Source organism: Lonchura striata, chromosome Z (genome assembly GCF_046129695.1).
Source record: "Lonchura striata isolate bLonStr1 chromosome Z, bLonStr1.mat, whole genome shotgun sequence".
In the NCBI taxonomy this organism is placed as follows: domain Eukaryota; kingdom Metazoa; phylum Chordata; class Aves; order Passeriformes; family Estrildidae; genus Lonchura; species Lonchura striata.
The window spans coordinates 46,367,787-46,388,044 of record NC_134642.1 but is presented as its reverse complement, the minus strand read 5'-3'; positions in this window follow the sequence as shown (position 1 = coordinate 46,388,044).

Below are 20,258 nucleotides of genomic sequence, written 5' to 3'. Positions count from 1 at the left end.
ACTCAAATAATGAGGCATCAGGGAGAAGTGCAATACATGGGAGACCTGATTTATGTCACCTGGACATAACAAGTGGCACACAGGGCTCAGAAGATGTGGTGTGCTCTGGACACATACACCTTCTGCTGATATCAGTAAGGAGTATTAAGTACTGGGCACCTTTGAAAATGAGAATCCCTGTGTAGGTTGTGAAATACAGGTTTGGGAGCTCTGATTCAAGACTCACAGTCAAGATTATTCAAAATATGTAGAAACACAGTTATTACAGATTTTCAATGAAACGTTGGTACCTTTGAAAATCTGAAAATCTTTACCAGGAAAAATTATGGTGGTGTGAGTATATTAACATATTAAATCAGTCACAGGTCCTAAGCAGATTTTAGGATAGGTGGTCCACATGCACATATTGGTTTCTAGAGACAGAGAAACTTTGAAAGCTTATTTTTTCCATACTGCCTTTTTGATGGAACTTAGTATGCCCCCTTTTGTTTTGGGTACATTTCTCATTTGAAGTGGGACACATCAGTGCACTGATTTAATTTAAACAGTCACTTACTTCCCCTGAGTTCCCTCCTTTTCTGACAAAGCAATAGAGAATGGTGAGAAGAGGGGAGAGTTGTGTGCAGGAGGAGAAGCCATTCAGGAGGCAAGAGCACAGGAGGCTCTTGCAGATCCTGAGCTTGGCCCAGTGCTGCACCAACCCAGCTCTGGGATTGCCAGATCAGAACAGGGTTTTGCTCACACAACCTGGGGAAAAAAAAGCCCGGGCAGTATCCTCACAGATGTGTGTGTCAGTGCTGTTGACAAGGAGTCAACACTTGACTATTTAAGTCTTTTGGCCATAGGGAAAATTAACATCACAAAAAGCCATGCTCCAAGAGGCAGCACTAAAGATTCACATGCATCTTTGAGGAACAATAATTAGTTGCTATTTATATTATAGGAGTACCTGGAGATCTCAGCTGGACTCAGAGTCTTGTTTTGCTGGCTGGTCTCCACTTCCTCTTGTGTTTCTCACAAAATGCACCTTTCCCTATTACCAAAGCACTACTGAGAATGCATTTGATTGAGGCCAAAACCTATTCCTCCAATAAAAAGCCAATCCTGGCCACCATCTAATCAGCCACATAAAATTTGTTTAGTTTTAAGGTTTTATCCTATCTGCAGATGGATTAACAAGTTACAAAGTCCAGTAATTATAACCCAGAATATTTCCAACAAACCTCTTTGCTTCTAAAGAGTGGTAGAAGAAGAAAAGAAATGGAAAAAGCATCAGCTTGAAATTTGTCCTCCAAGGACCATATTAAAATTTATAGATTAAAAAAATTATATTATATACCATAATGAAGCCAAATCAGCAGTTTTGGTGTTGCTTCTCTAAGCAGAATGGCGTTGCTGTCTGACTTCTCCTTGGCTGCATTTCTAGGTCTGAAATTCACAGCTGCATTGAAGCAGAGCAAGTAGAATAATGCCATTGGTTTTTCACTTTAAAAAAAAGAAGAAAAAAGAGAAAAGAGAAAGAGGGACATATAAATGGATCATAGAAGAGGGAGGCTATTAGCAGACGTTTAGTCTGACCATGGCTAGAAGTGCAGATGGTTCAGAGGAACACAGCCAACTTGGCGTTTATATAAGCTATCTTGTATCTCCCTCTTTTTTCCCCTGCACTGGCACAGATTGATTAAAAGGTCAAAAAAAGGCTGCTTCAGTGTGTGAGTGTGCACGATGTATAACAAAAAAATCCTGTCTCACAGTTCAGGGTTTCTAAACACATGAAAGACAAATCAATGTATAAACTAATTCTCAGCCTGTTTAAGTCTTTTCTTTCTGAAAGCTGTATGGACCTCTTGCTCTCTCTTGTTTTTCCTTTTCTTCTTTTTATTTTATTTTTTTTTTATCTTTTCAAATGCCCCAGTGACAAAGTTGTAAGTGAAGACAAGTAGTGGAATGTGAACATAAGGAGGTAGAATAGGAAAATCCCCTTTAATAAAGCAGGTGAAAATTACTTTATCTTCAATAGACAAGAAATACTCTTCAGCAAACGTCTTTCTGAATTCTAAGAAAGAAAAGCAAAAAAAAAAAAAAAAAAAAAAAAAGAGAAAAAAGAGAAAAAAAAAAAGAAAAAAAAGGGTGCAAGGGTCTTTTTAACTAACAGCTTCCCTTGTGGCAGTCTGCCTCCTGCACTGCCTAGCCTTTTGGTGCAGGGGCTCTGCATGTACCTGCTTTGCAAAGAGCTGAGTCTGTTAAAGAGAATGGGAATTTGGAGATGCCTTCTGCAATAATAAAAGAAATTATCTTCACATGAATTTAGACACATGGGATTTTGATGGGTGTTTAAACATCTGCCTTTCAATTTCTTTTAGGATACAGAATGTCTGGACACCTAACTGGTACCTAAAACACAGATTCCTAACAGAGAGACCCTCTCCAGGCATACCTGGTGACCTGCCTGACTCCTTGGAACCTCCTGGATGGAGATCATCTCCTCTGAACTTCAGAGCCTTAAAATGCTTCGGCATCTGAAAACTGGCTAAGCCATGAGCTTTATTAAAGGCAGGAGCCCACCCCTAAGCAGATCTGAAGGCTGGGGCTGAAGTGAGGCTCAGGTTGCAATAGATCAAGCAGGCTAAGTGAACTCCTGCCTGCACTTTTAATGCTTAATTACCCCAGGTGCCACAGGGATGGATACATTCAAAACAGATGGAGAGGTATTCCTGAACATCTGAAGATAAGCAGATCAGTTAGGCCAGGTTCTGTGGATCTTGTGTGAATAGTTAATCACAGGAACACAGAGATGAAGAGAACCACATGGGTCACTGAGCTCAGGTCTGTGAAATTTTCTCATTATAATTTACAACCTGGAGAGTATCAAGAGTGTGCCAGGTGCTTCATATAGTCAAACAGTCTTAGAAGCTGGTATTTATTTTGGAGCCAAAGGAGGCCAGTTTGCTTTATGAATCAAGGTTGTTACTATTTTTTATTTTGAGACTGGGAGGTTGCTAATAATTTTGTTTACAGTGTACTTTGTGAGAGGATATTTTTTCTCACCTCTGTTACTGTTGACTCTGCATCATGGCCTAGAATTTTAATTTAAGAACTGTGACTTTTAAAGCCTTATTTGTAACTAGTGAGTAGCCTTTGAATGTATTTTTGCTTTGGGCTATTTAGACACAGTTACACACAAAAATGTAGATACTGGAAATTAATATGTGTCCTATATCCTTAGGACCACCCTGTGGTCCCAAAATTTTTGCATGGTTTAAATACTTGCATGCATATAGGCATAAAAAACTCCTTGAAAATCCATCTGAAAGAGAAAATTATTGTATTAACCAAAGCAACTAATCATTATTTTTCCGACACGAAACCAGAAGACAACAGAAACACCTTTCTTTAGTTGGGATTATTGATGCAGTTTAATCACTTTGAGTGTGCACTAAAGAATTAACAGCAGCTTGATGTTAAAATTTACAACCAGAAATTCTTATTTACTGAGTATGAGTTTAAATGACAAAATCACATTGTTATGTCTGCTTTAAAGGAAAAGTCTGTCAGGGTGTTTGACATATTGGTACATGTTTCCCTATAAATATCCCAGAAAAAGCAACTGTAGATGAATTTAGAAGCATTTATTGGACTATAAAAAGTGAAGATTATGAATAGGTCAATATTTTTTGAAAGGTGTTAATATAAAAGAGTGCTAAAAGATTCAGAAATGATAAGTAGATATTTTAAGCTTGCTGCTGACAGAAAGTGACATCTGATAAAGATAGAATATATATATAAAAGATGTTACCTCATTATACCATCCATTTATTTGTTTGAGTTGCTAACAATTAGATTATTGACTGTAAATAATTTTGTAGCCCTTGGTAAATTATTTATGGATGTGCCTTTAAAAAATCATATGATTTTCCTTCTGATACATAAAGTGCCCAGCATGTTCACTGAGCAATTTTTGTCTGCTAATGAAAAGTCTCTGAAATCTGGCCAAGAATAACAAATTTAAATCAGTGAAAATAACTTTGTAGCCACCAATATGACCAGATGAGCTAAACTTCTGAAAATAGAGACAGAATGATAAAAACCAGGCTTGGTAGAATGTTTCTTGCATCATGAATGTTTTCAAGAATACTTTCGGATAGCCAGTGTAGAACAGGATAGTTTTAAAGATAATTTGGCTCTGGTACTAAACTTTTCCACAATTCACCATCACTGGAAAAGTCTGACATACCATTTAAAGCCATCTGAGGAATCCCTCAGAAGTACTTGGACATATAGCTGAAAACACAACTCCCCATGTGTAAGCAGAAGTGAAATTTCCAGGAAATAAATTATAACAATGGGCCAGAGGATGACAGTAGATAGGCAAAAGTGGGCCAGACCTGAGCTGCCGTGCTAAGACTTTCAGTGTGTGAGGACACTTTATCACAAGATGCAGAAGAAATCCTGAAAACTCAGAGATTCCTGTTATCCCTCCCTCCAGGAGCAGTACAGATCTCTCATGGTGGGACAGGCAGCCTAATGGATTGTTGCTTAGCTTTTTTAGCAATGCAGAGGCATCCAGCACATTCAGTGATGATGTTCTACAAGCTTGTGAACGACAGATTGTTCATTACAGGACTTCAGAGAAGTTAATAATCATGATAATGGACCACAAGTCACAAGTGCCTCCTGTATACCACTCTTTCACTTTTATAGACATGTATAAACTTAACACATCAAACTCTTGTAATGCACAGTCAAGTGGGAGAATCAATTAAGCTGGTTGAGAGGTTTTCCAGTGAAAACTGAGGGAAAAGTTTACCCAGCACACTCCCCTGCCTTTTTCAGGCTTCCAGAGGGCTGGGGAAGGAAGATCAACTTCTTCACACAGAATATTTTACAAGATTTTGAAGATAAAGGCACTTAACTCTGGAGCAGGTATTTAGACAGTTTATTATAAAAATGTCTGAATCTAGTAGATTAAAAAGAAAACAAAAAAAAAAAAAAGTGACTTGGAAGAATTCCAGCAGAAAAAAAAGCTTAGTGTTTCAGACAACTGACTGTAAGTTACAGAGGTAACAGAAAACAGGTAAAAAGACCTGTTTTCTGAGGACAATCAGAAAGGTTGCTATCCATTGCCACATCTTCATTCTCCTTTTCTCCCACTACAGTGGAGTGAAAATCAGTCCCCATTTCTAATTATTCACAATCACTCTAATTATTACTTGAGAATCATCAGAAAAGGAACATCATAGGCTGCAATATCAGAAATAGTTACTAAGATTTTTGCAGGTTGCCATATAGATGCCACAAATTTTTTCTTGGAGGCAGCAATACAGACATGGAAGCCCCTCAGGAATGCAAATATTGAGATGACTGATAGGAAAATGTCCAGTCTTGCCATAGATCCACCAAGACTCTGCAAGAGCACCAAGTCTCAACCCTGACACTTTCCCTAGCAATCACTTCCAAACATCAGTTTTTAACTTATAGGCACTAGATCTTGGCATGTGCATGTTCACAAGGCTGGATGGCTTCTCACACAGGTTTTCCGTACGTAATTTCCTATAGAGTTACCAAAAACTTTTCCATTTTTAGGAGGAGTGGACTGTGTTCCTAAATCCCTGCAATGGAATTGATTTTAGGAAAAGCTTCCAGGCTGAAAGGTGTTCAAGCATTGGAACAGGGAAGTGATAGAATCCCCAGTCCTGGAAATATCAAAAAAAAGCATGGGATGTGGCACTTGAGGACATGGTTTAGCAGTGAATATGGCAGTGCTGGGTTAACAGCTGGACTCCATCATCTTAGGGATCTTTTCCAACCTTAACAATTCCATCATTCTATGATGTACAATTTGTAGGTTATCCAGGACAGCTTGTGGACCCCTTGTGGGTCCTTTCCAGCTAAGGATATTCTATAATTTTTACTTAAAATACAGGTGGGCAGGATATGACAGGGAAGTTTTATAGAGATGAAATGGGGCTTTCACTTAATCTAAGAAAAATTGATCTAGGAGTGATTCAGTGAATTGCTAAAATTCTGGTTGGTAGTGTGTTATACAGCCTATTTTTATTATTTGTTAAAGAAAATATGTTAAAATATGAGTAAGTGTGCTGTTTTAAAGCAATGTTTTCATAAGTATAAGAAAATGGTCTATGCCTTAGATGGACAGAGGACTTTTGTTATCAAATAAACACTTTTTCAATCTTTTTTTGCTGTTCTGTATATTTTTAACTTTAAATATTTAATATATTTGGAAAATTCTTCTTCCTAGTAAACTTTGGAGTTTCTTGACAGAACTTTTGGGTCCAAATTGAATCCACCAGTTTTTAAGTATTTATGTGATCTTAGTTCTTCAAGCTCAGGGTTTTTTTTCCTAGACTGGAGAGAGCAAGAGGAGTGCATCTAGAAACTTCATTTCAGCTGAGATCTCCTTTTCATCTGTTTCTGAATCTGGAAATATGTTTTGGGACAAACAGGTGGAATACATGCAGAGCAAACCACACACACTGTGGTCTTTCATATGGCAAACACTGTCCTTTTTGGCTATATTACAGAGTTGAGGTTTTTCCATTAACACTAGAATGGAAATTTGGTCTTTTACTACATTTATGTTTGCATTACATTTTTTAAAACAAAAAACCCAGCCCAGAAAATAAAATATCTTAAACTTCTTGGATAGAATGGATGAAAGGAAAGTATTTTTTTTCATAAAGAATACCTCTTAAAATAATTTCTAATATTTATGCAACTCTTCTGCAAGTTGGTTGTAGTTATTGGATGAAATGGAAAATAAACTGTCTTTTTTTAAAGCATCTATTTAATAACAATTAATATCAAAATTGCCAGCTTGACCTTCTAGACCAAATGGCGTAGAGCGAATGGAGAGATTCACACAGATTTCCCTGAGTTCCTAAGCCCCACGATGCTGCTTAGATACTTTTAGACTGACTTCATCCTTGCTGGTTTTGAGCAGTTTATCCAGAAGTAACATTTTAGGCTCTTCCAGAAACATAAAAGGACAGATGGTATTGCTGATCTCCCTGTTTATCCTCCTGCTATTAAATTCATTATATTCTAATGAATTCATCTTAAACTGAAACTGCTCAGGAGCTCTGCTGTTATTGCTGTCAATGTAAGTCAATGCTGCTCTCATCTGAAGGCTCTGATGTGTAAATTACTTGCTACCAGTGCTCTGACTTTATGTGTAAGCTGAGACTGTCAAATTCTGGACAGGCACACTAGCAACCTAAATTTTACTGAGTCCAGAGTGAGAAATAAAAAGATCATGCATAAGGAGAGTGTAGACTGTCAGTGTAATGTAGTTTATAGTAACAAAATTCTGACTTCCTTTTTCTTACATCCAAGGAGAACTAAATAGCAAGGAAAATCCGGTATGTCATGCAAGCAATTATATCTGTTTTCCTGCAGATAATTTATGTGTTATAACCATACAGGAAAGCTACCATCCCTGCTTGTAATCATAGGCTGAGGCTATTTTATAAATAGTGAAACCACCCATTGCTGTTGTCCATCATTTATTACTCACCTAATAAATACTTCAATTACATTTAATAAATAATGTATTCAGGCTCAATGAAGTGATAATTCTTTAAATTAATTATTAAATTCATGCAAAAAGGTTTTATTGCAAGCACTACTAAAGGAAATGTCTGTCTTTAATCTAAAGTGATTATTCATTATGTGCAGTAAAAGGCTCTATTTGCATATTATTAGTGAGGTAACCTTTAGCCTTCCTGGCAACAATAAAGATGCATCTTGATGTTGCTGTGCATTAATGTTCTAGGTTAGCCTTCCAAAACTAAAGTGATGATAAACAATATGTAATAAAGTCTTTGTTTATGGCTTTCTACCAGCTGTTTTCTGATATCTCAAATATACTACAATGACAAAATGTCCAGTAAATGTATTATAGCAAGTTGTTAAAAGGTGTTGCCTGCAGATGGTTAGTTGATGGGAAACAGTAAAAGTGGAACCAATTAATGCCCTGGAGATCTGAGTAGTAAATTTGTCTCAAACAGACTTTATAAAAGCCTTCTCTTTGATGGTCTGCCATGTGCTGTGCTAACCTGTACTTGCTGCTGCCCTTGCCTGCTACACAGCAGACACTCTGGGAGTTAGCCATGCATTTTGACAGGGCTCAATTCCCCAGACAGAAGATTTTTTTTTTCCTGTCTTGAGCAACTCTCAGTACCTACATAAGGAGTTTTCAACACTATAATGTACCTGCCCTAACCTAGGTGTCACAATGAGGAAGAACATGCTGTGGAGGGAAGTCTTAGTGATTTTCATTGAGAGAAACCAGAGTGGCTTCTCTTTTAATCTTTCATTTCCTCTTAAATCCTTAAAGCAAAAATCCATAGCAATCCTTAAAGGAAAAATGACCCAGGTTAGCGAGTTTGTAGGGCCTGGTTCAGAGCTGTGAAGTTTAGCAGCTCCTGACTGGGAAGACTCATCCTGCAGTCAGCTGGTGCTGAGCTGACAATCTGGTGCAGGCTGAGCTGTCAATGCCACTGATTCACAGTGTTCCCTGAAATCAATCCTGAAAGCCAACCTGAGTGGCTTCAATGAGCACATCTGGCTGGGAGCTGTCTGCACCGGCTGGATTCTCCAGGTCTTCATCTGTCAGCCCTTCATCCATGAATCCTTCTGAGAGACCTGACTGCTGGGATCTTGGGCATGTGTGTAGTCTAGGATCCTGTTTTGCAGGGAAACCCTGACCTGTTCTCCCCTCCGAGATGTTTTCCTTTCAGGGATGCCATTTCACAGTGCAGTGTCCCAATCAAGGCTTATATTTCATCTGGGCACATAATCAGTGCAAGTAACACCATCCAACCATGTCATGATCAATGAGGACCACAGAGCACAATCCATCCCTGGAATAAACATGCAGACATTCACCATCCCTTACACTGTCTGATGCTAGAGTTTTCATTAAGCTGTCTGCCTCTCTGGATGATGGAAATCTAAGCAGTATATAGGTCCTCAAAGAGTTTTAATTTTTGTCCTAAGAGCTATTGATAAAAAAAAATAAAAAAAAAAACAAACCCAACCCAAACCAAACCAAACCAAACCAAACCAAAAAAACCCAAAAAACAGACAAACAAAAACCCAAAAAGAAAGAGTGAATAATGGGAATAATTATAACTATTAAATTATGATCATGTTGCTTCCCCTATAAGTCTATAGTCTCAACCACAGTGAATTTTTAATGCATGTTCTCCACATCCTGCTTTATTTAATCCTTTCATTTTAACATATTAAAAAAAATAGTCTCCAGAAAGACAAAATGGAAGCCAAAAATTGATCGCAGGCTTCTTTTAACTATATCCCAAGTAAAAAGCCTTTTTTTTCCAGAGTGTGTATCTTGTCTTTTATTACTATAGCCCCCTCTACAAGCCCAATACAGGTTTTCATTCACCTTAAAGGTGTTTGGAAGTAAGAATGATCTTTAAAGTTCCTCCCAAAACATAACATCCTATGCTTTCTGAAAAACTAGTTCACATAATGCATCCCAGCAGGGAGCTCATTAACTTAAAGTAGATATGTATTTAGTAAATGTACCTGAGGAAAGCATATACTCTTTCCTATAGGTTAACCAAGAGGTCAGGTGAGAATTTTTTTTCCATCAAATACCAAGAGATAAAATTTTGTTGCCTATTTTTTTGTGGTCATTAAAGAAAAGCACCTTCAAAAGGCAGCACAATGTGTCCTGAGGTGTTTATCTAAGACAAGCAGGATGGCTCCCACTGCAATGGCCAAGCTCTGTAGTGGAAACCCAGTAAATCAGAGTCAAGAGTCTGAAACTACTGGGTTTAACCAGGATGAGGCCTGCCCATCTAAATCCAGGAGAAAAACCTTAAATTTTATAGCTTGCTGTGTTTCAGATGATCAGAAAAAATCATGGGAAAGCATCAGGGTGGTTATTAACCTGTTAATGCCCAGGACAGAGAAACAGTTTGTCCTACATCTGCATTTGACCCTGTGTTATTTGCCCTGAGTTAGCTTTGTTGCAGCTCCCTTTCCTACTCAGCAAGAAAGACTAATTTTGCTCTTTAGCTAGATTTTTTTCTCAGATAAGGATATTGCCTGAAGAAGCTGCAGGACTCTATATCTCCCTTTCCAGATCTGATTCCAAATTAAAGGTGTTTTCGTTTCCAAGCTACTCCTTAATTAATACAAAAATTAAAATATATATCAAGTCACTCTAGACCCTGCTTAGAGATAAGAAAGAATTCAGCATTTTATAGATCCAGGCTCCCTTCCCCCATCCTGCTAGATATTCACATCTCTAACACGGAGACCTCTGGTTCACCTTTGAATCACTTATGTTCTCTTCACCATAGCAATCAGCTCAGTCCTACATAAAGTGTAAAGTGCTGACATTTTCAAGCAGCCTAATGTTTCTTGCAGTCATCTAGCAGCCTTTCAAATGTAGAATCCTAGATGCCCTTGCTTTCCTTAATCAGCTAGCAGTGAAAAAGAAAAATGGGATAAAAGGACCTCATATATCCTCTCCTTCCTCCCTCCTGCAATTTGCTGTCTGTCCAAATGAATCCCCCCACATCCCTCCCATTACACAGATGCAGTGAGATCTCTGAGCACAAATGTTGTAAACCTCAACATAACTTCACCAATTCACACTAAGGGAAATAAATTTAATTCACTCAGCTCCTCATCATCTTATGGCCCCTTTAGGGCTAATCATCTGTATTAACTTTCTCTGGAGTCTTTCTAATATCTAAGTGCTGCTGACTATTTTGTAGCCAAAATGCATGTGGCAAGAGAACAAATTGCCCAACAGTGGATTTCTTTTCTACAACAGTGGTTTTACTATTTAAAAGGAAAGGATCAGGTCTGGAGTGGTCTTGGTTTAGGACTTGGATGGCAGGTTATGTGGCTGACTACAACAACTTTGTGCTGGAATTTGTAGTAAATAATTGTTTCCTAAGTAAAATTGTTTGGCGTTTTCACAGCCAGGTAAATTTTATTTCTATTCAAGAGCCACAAATGATTTTAAGAAGATTAATTTTAAGAGGAATTGTCCTTTTCTCAGCAAAAGAGTTTCTGGAGTTACCAAATTTTAATAGTTAAATGGCTTTTTTTTTTTTCTTCTATCTCCATTTTTGGTTTTTTTTTTTTTTTTTTTTTGGTTTTTTTTTTTTTGTTTTTTGTTTTTTGTTTTTTTTTTCCTTAATTGCAGTAAGTACAGTTTTTAGTAGCTGGCCTTGAATGCTGATAAAAGCTCATGCTTGACTTCAAGCCTGACTCAGATGTGCTTCTTTGAGGTGCTACATAATGTCAACACACTGTTGTTCAAGGCTGTGGATTCAAATTCTTGCTCTTCCACAGATTTAGTATGTTTTTCTGAGTAAGGACTTTGAAGTACTGCTGACCATACATTTTTTTCTTTAGAGTCTGCTTAACATTCTCCAAGGGACAGGGGTTGTTAGCATGTATTTATATCAGGATGTGAATTGCATCCTACAGAAATCAGCAGAATTTATTTTCCTGCTTATTGACTCTTCACACCTGCCTTGCCTTTCTTTCCCTTGACCTGTCATATTACCCTTTTTGATCTACGACCCTCAATCACCATGGACAGTTGAAGTCCCAGGACTAATCCTCATCCTCTGGTCTTTTTAATTCTGTTCCTTCATTGGTATAAAGTGCTGTTTAGATATGTTTCTCTGTGATATGTCATCACCAGGTTAAACCTGCATGGCAAAACCACAACTTGACACCTATCTACTTCTTTCCTTTTCCTCATGGCTTCTGGACCCTAAAGAGAATACATTTCTAATGGACATTTTTCTGTTTTAATTATAGACTTTTTTACCCCATCTGATTATTGACTTCTGATCTGGAATCTCTTCTGGAGGCAGCCACTCACTTTTCCCTCTGAGTTTATGTTGCATCTGAGGATATGAAACTTCTACTTTGGGTTAAATTCAGATGTGTTCAGTAACACCTTGTGAGGTATCAGCAGTTTTCAAACAGACCAAGCTGAAAAATCCTTCCCCTTCACTAGAAATCCGATAATTCCTTTTTTTTCTGTTTTCACATGGGGACATTCCAAGGTTCTTAACAAAGAACAAAAGCTAAGTTACAAACAATGCCAAGAGGTACTTGCCTGCAGTAAACAAGGGTATATCTATCTGTTTTGCAGTTCTGTGTGGATATAGGAGATGGGTGTAACATCCCTTTCCTTTCCAGCTACCCTACTTTCAGTGGAAGGAGAGTTTTCCCACAGACCTTTTCATTCTGGAAAACAATCAGGAAAGATTGGAAACAGCCCCATCATCCTCTTTTCATAGCTGGAGAAATGTAGTGTTTACTCCTAGTTTTCAAACTGCCTAGTTGTCCCATTTTTTTGCTTTCCTTCACTTTAGATTCAATATTATTTTTTTAAAACCAAAAATTCATTCCAGTTATTAGAGATATTCCAGAAGCTAGTGGTTTCTTCCAGCTGATCATGTAATTCCTGTCTAATGGTCTTGATCAGGTTTTTCCTTTTACAGCAAAAAATCTGTTTGGGGGCTGAAGAAATTTTGAAAATATATGCACTCAGTTTTAGAAACTAGAACTTTCTTTTGAAGTCTCTAAATTCCCAACCAGTTTTCACTACAGAGCCAGGTTTCCAGAGCCAGTGGGAGCTGAGCCTGGCACACCAAAAAGATTCTCACTCTCTTCTCTCTAGAGGACGAGTTGCAACACAGGCCAAGTGTTTGGGTTTCCAGACATCAAGCTGCAAAATTGTGGCTACTGGCATCATTTGTGCCTTTCAAATTTCATCCAGCAATCAATCTCCTTATATCATCAGCTAGAAGAAGAGAGTTTGATGAACAATCATGACTAAGGCTGTGAGTGGGAAAAGGGAAGATCGACTCTTTGGCTCAGACGTAGAAAATCTGTACATGTAAAGGGTGTGTGGTAGTAGACTTAGGATTTTTTTCTTTTATCACCCAATGCAGCCCTATACCTTTATCCTTTTCCTCCTGCAATCTCCAGATGATGTCAGTGCTGCTATAAATGATATTTCAGCTTTTTATAACTTCAGACATATAGATTACCTCCCCAGCATCTTTTTAGTGCTGAGTGTAGGTAAAAAAAAAGAAAAAGAAGTTTTTAAAAATGTGCTTTCCACTCATCAGGTTCAGTCTATTTCAGTAAAAGAAGTGAGTAGAAAAAGAAAGGCAACAATAATACATGGCAATTTTCATATGCTTTGGGTGAAGGATTATATTTTGCTAAACCTTTCATGAAAATAAACCTCAGGAAAACAAGAATGCTTTACAGAGGTATAAGACTCTTTTGTCACCAATCAATGATATTTTGGCTTCCTCCAAATTCTTCATTGCTTCTCTCCATCTTCAACAGGGTGTATCATTCTGAGTAATTTTGCTTTTTTTTTGGCCTTTTTGCCTATCAATTTAGATCCACCAGAAAGTCTGGGTTGCAATGATATTTTTATTTGTTTTTCTACTGAAATACACCAGAAAGTCCGGGTTGTAATGATATTTTTATTTGTTTTTCTACTGAAATTGTGGCTCATGTTTGATGGATAAGTCTAGAATGATGAAAAGAAAGGAAAGGTGAAAACAAAATATCTGGAATAAAGTTTTTTGGAGGAATTGTAGAGGCTGGGATGAGAGAGAAGTCAGGAACCCTATTTTTCATGAGCATATACTTCCAAGTTCATGCCAACGGTTGCCCTCTCTGGTGCTTTTCTATTTTGAATAGCAGGAATTTGAGATATTTATCCAGAATTTGCTTTTTGAGTTGAAGAGGTAAAAAGAGGGAAAGCAAACTGTCCAATTTCTGAATCACGATCAGAGCAGGAGCACCTGATGGCTCCTTGTCACCACTGACTAAGAGGAGCCCATGGTGGCTGCACTCCTAATTTTGGCACTTTGGCTTAGTGGCTATGGCTGTCAGGAAGGTATCCCAGATTATGTCTCTTTTCCACCTTCTTCCATTAGTGCTTAAATGAGCATAGGTCCTGCAGCTGTACTAGCAGGGTCACAAATTACTTAAATGTGCTGAAAATGAAGTGTAACAGGGAAATACTAAATGATCCTGTCGAGCATCGTTCGCACGAGGAACTCAATAGGTGAGACATGGCTAATTATACCACCCTGTTCTCAGCCTTCAAGCTGACTAGAAATTTGCTTTGAGACTAAGAATTTGATTTGATTTGTGAAGAAAGAAAAAAAAATGTATCAAATAGTCTCCTATTAGCCCACCCTTTATCCTTTCTAAGCAATTATCTGTCAGCCAGGCAGGAGACTGGTTTCTGTCTTTCCATTCCACAACCCAAAATCTCATGTTCAGCCATTTTAACACAGACCTGCATATTCTCAGTGATGAGGATATTAGTTATTTACTACTGAGACCCCACTTCTGAACAGATAGGATTTGTGTTGCTTATTAAGAGATTAGGAGATTTGTTAATAATTTGGAATTGTTTGGAAATAATCAGTAATCTGAATATCTTTTACCAACCTTGAGGGGGACAGGAAACAGGAAGACAAGCTGTGTGCTTAAGTTGGTCAAGTATTGTCCAGAGGAATTGTCACTGGAAGTGTTCAAAAATGTGTAATGTAGCACTTGGGAATATGGTTTAGGGAGCTGGCAGTGTTAGATTAATGGCTGGACTCAACATTAGAAGGCTTTTCCAACCTTAATTATTTCATGAGTTTCTGATTTCAACACTGGAAAGTGTTGATTCAAGGTCATGAAATGTGCCTTCAGAATGTTTGATGTCACTGAATATTTTGACCTGCATCCAGTGGGGCTGAAGAAGAAATGCAGGCTTCAGGGAATTTCTAAGTCACTGATTCTGCAAGCAACCAAAGTCTGTGAGATCCAGGTACATGGGGTAAATGTGGGTGTACAGAAAAAAAATGTTCCCTGTACCACACAGGATTAGATCTCTACTGTAAAATGGCCTGCAAGAGAACAAAAAACCCACTCCATCATCTCCAGATATGACTCTTGAAAATCCTGCTTCTGGGATAAGTCAGCATCAACAGAATTACTGTTAGTAATATTAGCCAATCATACCCTTTTTTATTTCTGGCAAGCATTTATTTAATCAATTTAAAGGAAAAGTTAGTGGAAAGAGGGAGGAATGACTCAGTTCCTATTAATGTCCTCTTTGTCTTGTACCACAGATGGAATTCATATAGATAGCTAAAACTGCTGAAAAATATGAAAGATTATTATAAATAAAACATCAAAAGGTAGAAAATAACAGCGAGGATAATTACATTGTCATATTTTTATATGAAAATTATTTTCCAGGCAAATGTTGCCTGTTTGGAGGAGTTGAAAATAACTATAAATACATCCTTCTGCATGTCATGGAACAAAACAATTTTAAAGTTTAAGCCCCATTATTTTAGAAGAGCCATTTATTTCAAGTAGGTGGCAATTTTCTTCCCCTCCCCCAGCCCACATTATTCAGTAGCTATTCACCTCTCACAATTTTCTTCTAGCCTGTTCTTTAGAATCCAATTGCAACCTTTAAAGTAGTCATCTACTTCTAATAGAAATCTCCACAACCTGCTCTTTGAGCCACTTTTCCAAACTCTTAATAAATTGCCTCAGGTTGTAGAGTTAGTAGTGACACTAAGTGGAGGAGGTCTTTCATGAAATGTTCTGAACCTCAATTCTCTTCTCACCCTTTCTTTTGTCCACTGCTGCATGTTTTTTTTTCAGATTTCCAACAATTGCACAGTCAAGTGGAACTGATGACTTTATTCTCCTGCAACAGAATTTGGGACATTTGCCAGATAAGTGGGTATGAGAAGGGGCGTGTAAATGGGGTCAGCTGAAGTAGAACTGGATCTTGAAAGAGTAGTAAATACCCAGATCCTGCAAAGTACTTTTCCTGGCAAGAATGATCTCTTAAGAGAGAGAAAGAGGAAATCAGAGGGTTACTTGTGTTACTGATCTTGCCTCCTGCTACTTTCTCACAATGGGTGTCTGCAGTGGACTGGAGGTTTTTGAAAGCCAGGTGGGGCATGGCAGCACTCAGAGTGCTCTGTAGGCACGCTCCTTGTGGAAGTGCTGGAAGGAGAGGCGACCTCAGGAGAGGCCAGAGCAACACCTGTGAAGAATCTCAAGTGTGTCCAAGTGCCTATCTGAGATGCTGGAGCTGCTGGCAGAGAAATTATTCAGGACAGTAAGTCTCAGGTAATTACTGGCCTCTCTGATACACAGCCCTTGACATAAAGGAGCAGTAATTCTATAGGCAATATTTGATTGCAAGTTTCTTCAGAACACAAGAAATGGTGTAAGATGGGCACTCAGGAATAGAGTATTAGAAAATCATGGACTGGATTGTGTTGAAAGGGACCTTAAAGATCATTTCAACCCCCTGCTCTGGACAGGGACACCTTCCACTATCTCAGGCTGCTCCAAGCCCCATTCAACCTGCCTTGGATGCTTCTGGGATCCAGGGGCAGCCACAGCTTCTCTAAACATCCTGTGCCAGGGCCTCTCCACCCACACAGCCTGCAATTCCTTCCCAGTGTCTAACTTACCCTAGCCCTCTGTCAATATTAAATAAGAGAAATGTTTTGCTAAGATAACTGTATTCTGGAACAAAAGGCTATATTATGCCACAAAAGAAGCAGCTGTCCTGCTAAAAAGATTATGGGCATGGAGGTTCTCAAGTGTGTGTAAGTACCCAATATTGTCATTAGGAGGGCAAATGCAGCCCTGAACATCTAAGCAGGAGAATTATCAAATAAAGAAGGGAAGCAGTGTTCCTTGGTAAGGAAAATGGTATCTTAGTGCTGGTTTCTACACTTTAAAAGAGTCTGTGTGTGAGTCCAAAAGCAACCAGAGAAACATAACAAGCATGATTCAGAGCAGGGAAAACCTGTATCACCACCAGAAATTTAAGAAGTCCAATCTATCCAGTTTATTCAGGAGTATACCAAGAGGTGAATTGGTCATGGTCTGTATATATCTCCGTTAGGAGGAGATTTTAGAAAACAGACAATTTTTTAAATATGGAGAGCAAAGCTTAGTGAGATTTGGTAGTCTGAAACAAAGCTATTGTGAACTCAGTGTAGGAATGCAGCATACATTTTTAACTGTGAAGATAATTAACCATTGAAAAAGTTTAACTGAGAGTATGGAAGACTTTCTGTCACTTGAAAATGAGCTAAACTATTATTTAAACTCAATTAAGTTCCTGGTGCAGACATAGCTACAAGGTTTTGTGGTCTGGTGTTATGCGCATCAGATTGAAGGCTATGACTATCTCTTCTAAATTATAATTCTTCATTAATCATTTCTGTATCAAAGGGATACCTCTTTAGAAAGGCCAGGAATTACTCTGAAGACTGCAATTAAGAACACTACATTTTCACTACTTAATTCTATTAGAACATGAATGAGCTATAACATTTAAAAGGCTTTAAGAAATAAAGCCCTCTGCATTGCTCTGGCTTCCTAATTCTGTCCTGAGTAGTCAACATTCACAGATTCATCTTCTGGTTTTTTTAGACATCATCAGCTGAGTGACCTGACCTCAGAATTTCACCTTCAGGAACAACAGAATGGGAAACCTTCTTCTGTTTCTTTGCTATTCTCTGGGATAAAAGCCCCATCTCCTCTGAAGGAACAAAAGAAGTGTTGGCAAGACTGTTTTTTTTTGTTGTTGTTGTTTGTTTTAAAGCAGTATTTTAAAGAATCTCATGACAACAGTGCTATCTTCCATGCCAGCTTGTCCATGAGGATGTTAGTCACCTGACTGACAAAAAAAAAAAACCTTTGAGAAAATCCTCATTGGACCTTCTATTGGTCATAGAAGGAATAAAAAACCTGAATTTTTTGCTGCTGACAGATCATTAATGGTGAAAGGAAGAAACTGAGGGCTTGTGTATGAGCTCTGCCTCATGGCTGTAACGGTATAGAGCCGAGGAAAAGCAAATTGAAAAAAAAAAAAGCAGTGCACAACTATTGGTGAGGGAGATGTTCATTCTTCATCAGAAATACTACAGGGTACAGCAAGTCACTGAGATCAGCAGGACACAGGGACTTACACTTAGGAATACAAACCTGTGCTTGCTTGAGGAATTACTCATATCACCCACAGCTTGAGAAGCCTGCTGCCATTCATGCAATATTAGAGTGAGGCATGAAAGAAGTTGTGGATTTATCATTATTCTTTGCACCAAGGAATACTTTCTGTAATATCAAGTCAACCCACTACTAAATCTGTACTGACTTGAGAGAGTTCAGTACTTTGTAGGTTTTTCTGTGCAAGATTAATGGGGTCTAAGGAAAATCTGCATATTTCTGCCCCTCCCAGGAAGGCCACTGCAAATATTCCTTTCTTAGTGTTGCTCCAGGAGAAGTGAAGCACAGAAAATGTATGGAGCCTTAAGAATATCTTGCAAACAATTTTTGTGGGAGTAAAACAGTGACTCTCACTGCAGTAACAAAAAATCTAAAAGGCCTACATGAACAGAAAAGTGTCACAAGCTTCTTCTGCACCTACTAAAATTCTCTGGACCTTCAGAAACATTGAATTAAATGCAATACTGTATTTTAACAAAACTAAGAAATCTATAAACAGAGATGTACAGAATTTCCAAAAGTTATACAGATTAAAAAGTAGATTCTCTTCTACCAAGAGTGAAGCTATTTGGATCAGGATCAACCTGCATGCTGCATCTGTGTTCAATTTCAATGTTAGATGAGTAGACAAATGAAAAAAAAAACAGTGGTGAAAGGAAAGATGTGGTTTTTATGTTCGAAGATTAAATACACTTTAAAAGTTGTTTTTTCATGAAGAGAAGGCTTAAGAAGAACCTTTCATTACACCACAGGGGAAACAACCCATTTTTTTCAGACTGGACCATATAATTTCCATTGGATTAGGATATTTGTTTTAAGTAGTTTGGTCTCTAAACCAATATGCAGGCTTATTTTTTCCCCCCTTGGCAACTTTGCAAACTTTTGTCTCTGAGACCTATGTACTTGGTGTGGTTTTCACCTCCTGCAGTGGGTTGAACTCCTTTCTAGAAGTGACAGAGTCAATGTGCCACAAAACCAACATGCAAAACCATTCGGGGCTTGTGTGGCTAAATGAGTCACTACCCAAAGTCTGCTTTCTACTGTACTTGGTGAAGGCAGCCTCCTTTCTCCTGTGTTTATGAGAATGACTTACCTTGAGGTCTTACAAAAAGCTGTGGCATGTTCTTGCTACCCGCTGGGCAAGTGAGAGCAAATGAAACCACACTTGATTTTCATAAGACAGATAATTATCATCAATTGGCTAACTCATAGCCACAAAACTGCAACCGAACAAAGCTGAGGACTCTGGAGGTCTCCTCTGGCTCTAAGACACAGTGATTCTCATACTTCACTCAATTTAAACCATCCTGAAATGAGAATAGGTTTCCCTATCCAGGAGAGAAACAAACCTATATTTGCAGCTTTATAGTAAGACTGCTATTGGACTCCCTATAATTTTATCCCTTTTTCATATTTTTCTTGTACAGCTTGCCTGAGAAACACTTCCCTTGTCAAGACAACGTCAAAAATTACCCCCAAGCACCCAAAGAAACCATCCTTCCAGTCCACGCAATTCAGTCTTGATAAATCAGTGTTTTCAATAGGAAATTGGTTACATGACAAATTTTCAGCTGGTTCTAATAAGAATTGGCAAAGGCTAGAGTGTGATGACAACTTGCTTTCTCTTAGGGCATTCCCTTCCACCGAGATATCTCTGGACACCCATTATTGCCTTTCAATTGTTCTTCCATCTGGTGACATCAAAACCTCCCCACAGGAAACACCTGCCCAAGCTGGAAAAGGCAGTGGGAAGTTTCTCATGGTGCTATGGGACAGTTTGAACAGAGAAGGAGATCCAAGATATTTTAATCAATTTTTGGACTTTTTCTTCCTTGGCCTGCCTTGCTCTGTGGCCAAGGTCTTGAAAGAACAGCCCCAGCTTGAGCTACATAATTTGCAACTCAGCTGCAGCTGCCAGCAGTAAAAACTCAATGGCAACCTTCATTCTGGAAGCCTCCATAAGGGATACGTGGAAATCAGCAAGGAAGTGAATCACAGAGTGGACACATCCATCAGCCTCTTATTGTTCATAATCAACGTCCCAAAATCAGCTCATTCTCATGTTGTGTTCCGTCTTAACATTGATACAGGACAAAACAAGATTCTTCCAATAATGCAGTCAGTGATCAAAATTAAAAAGTGGGGCCCCAAAA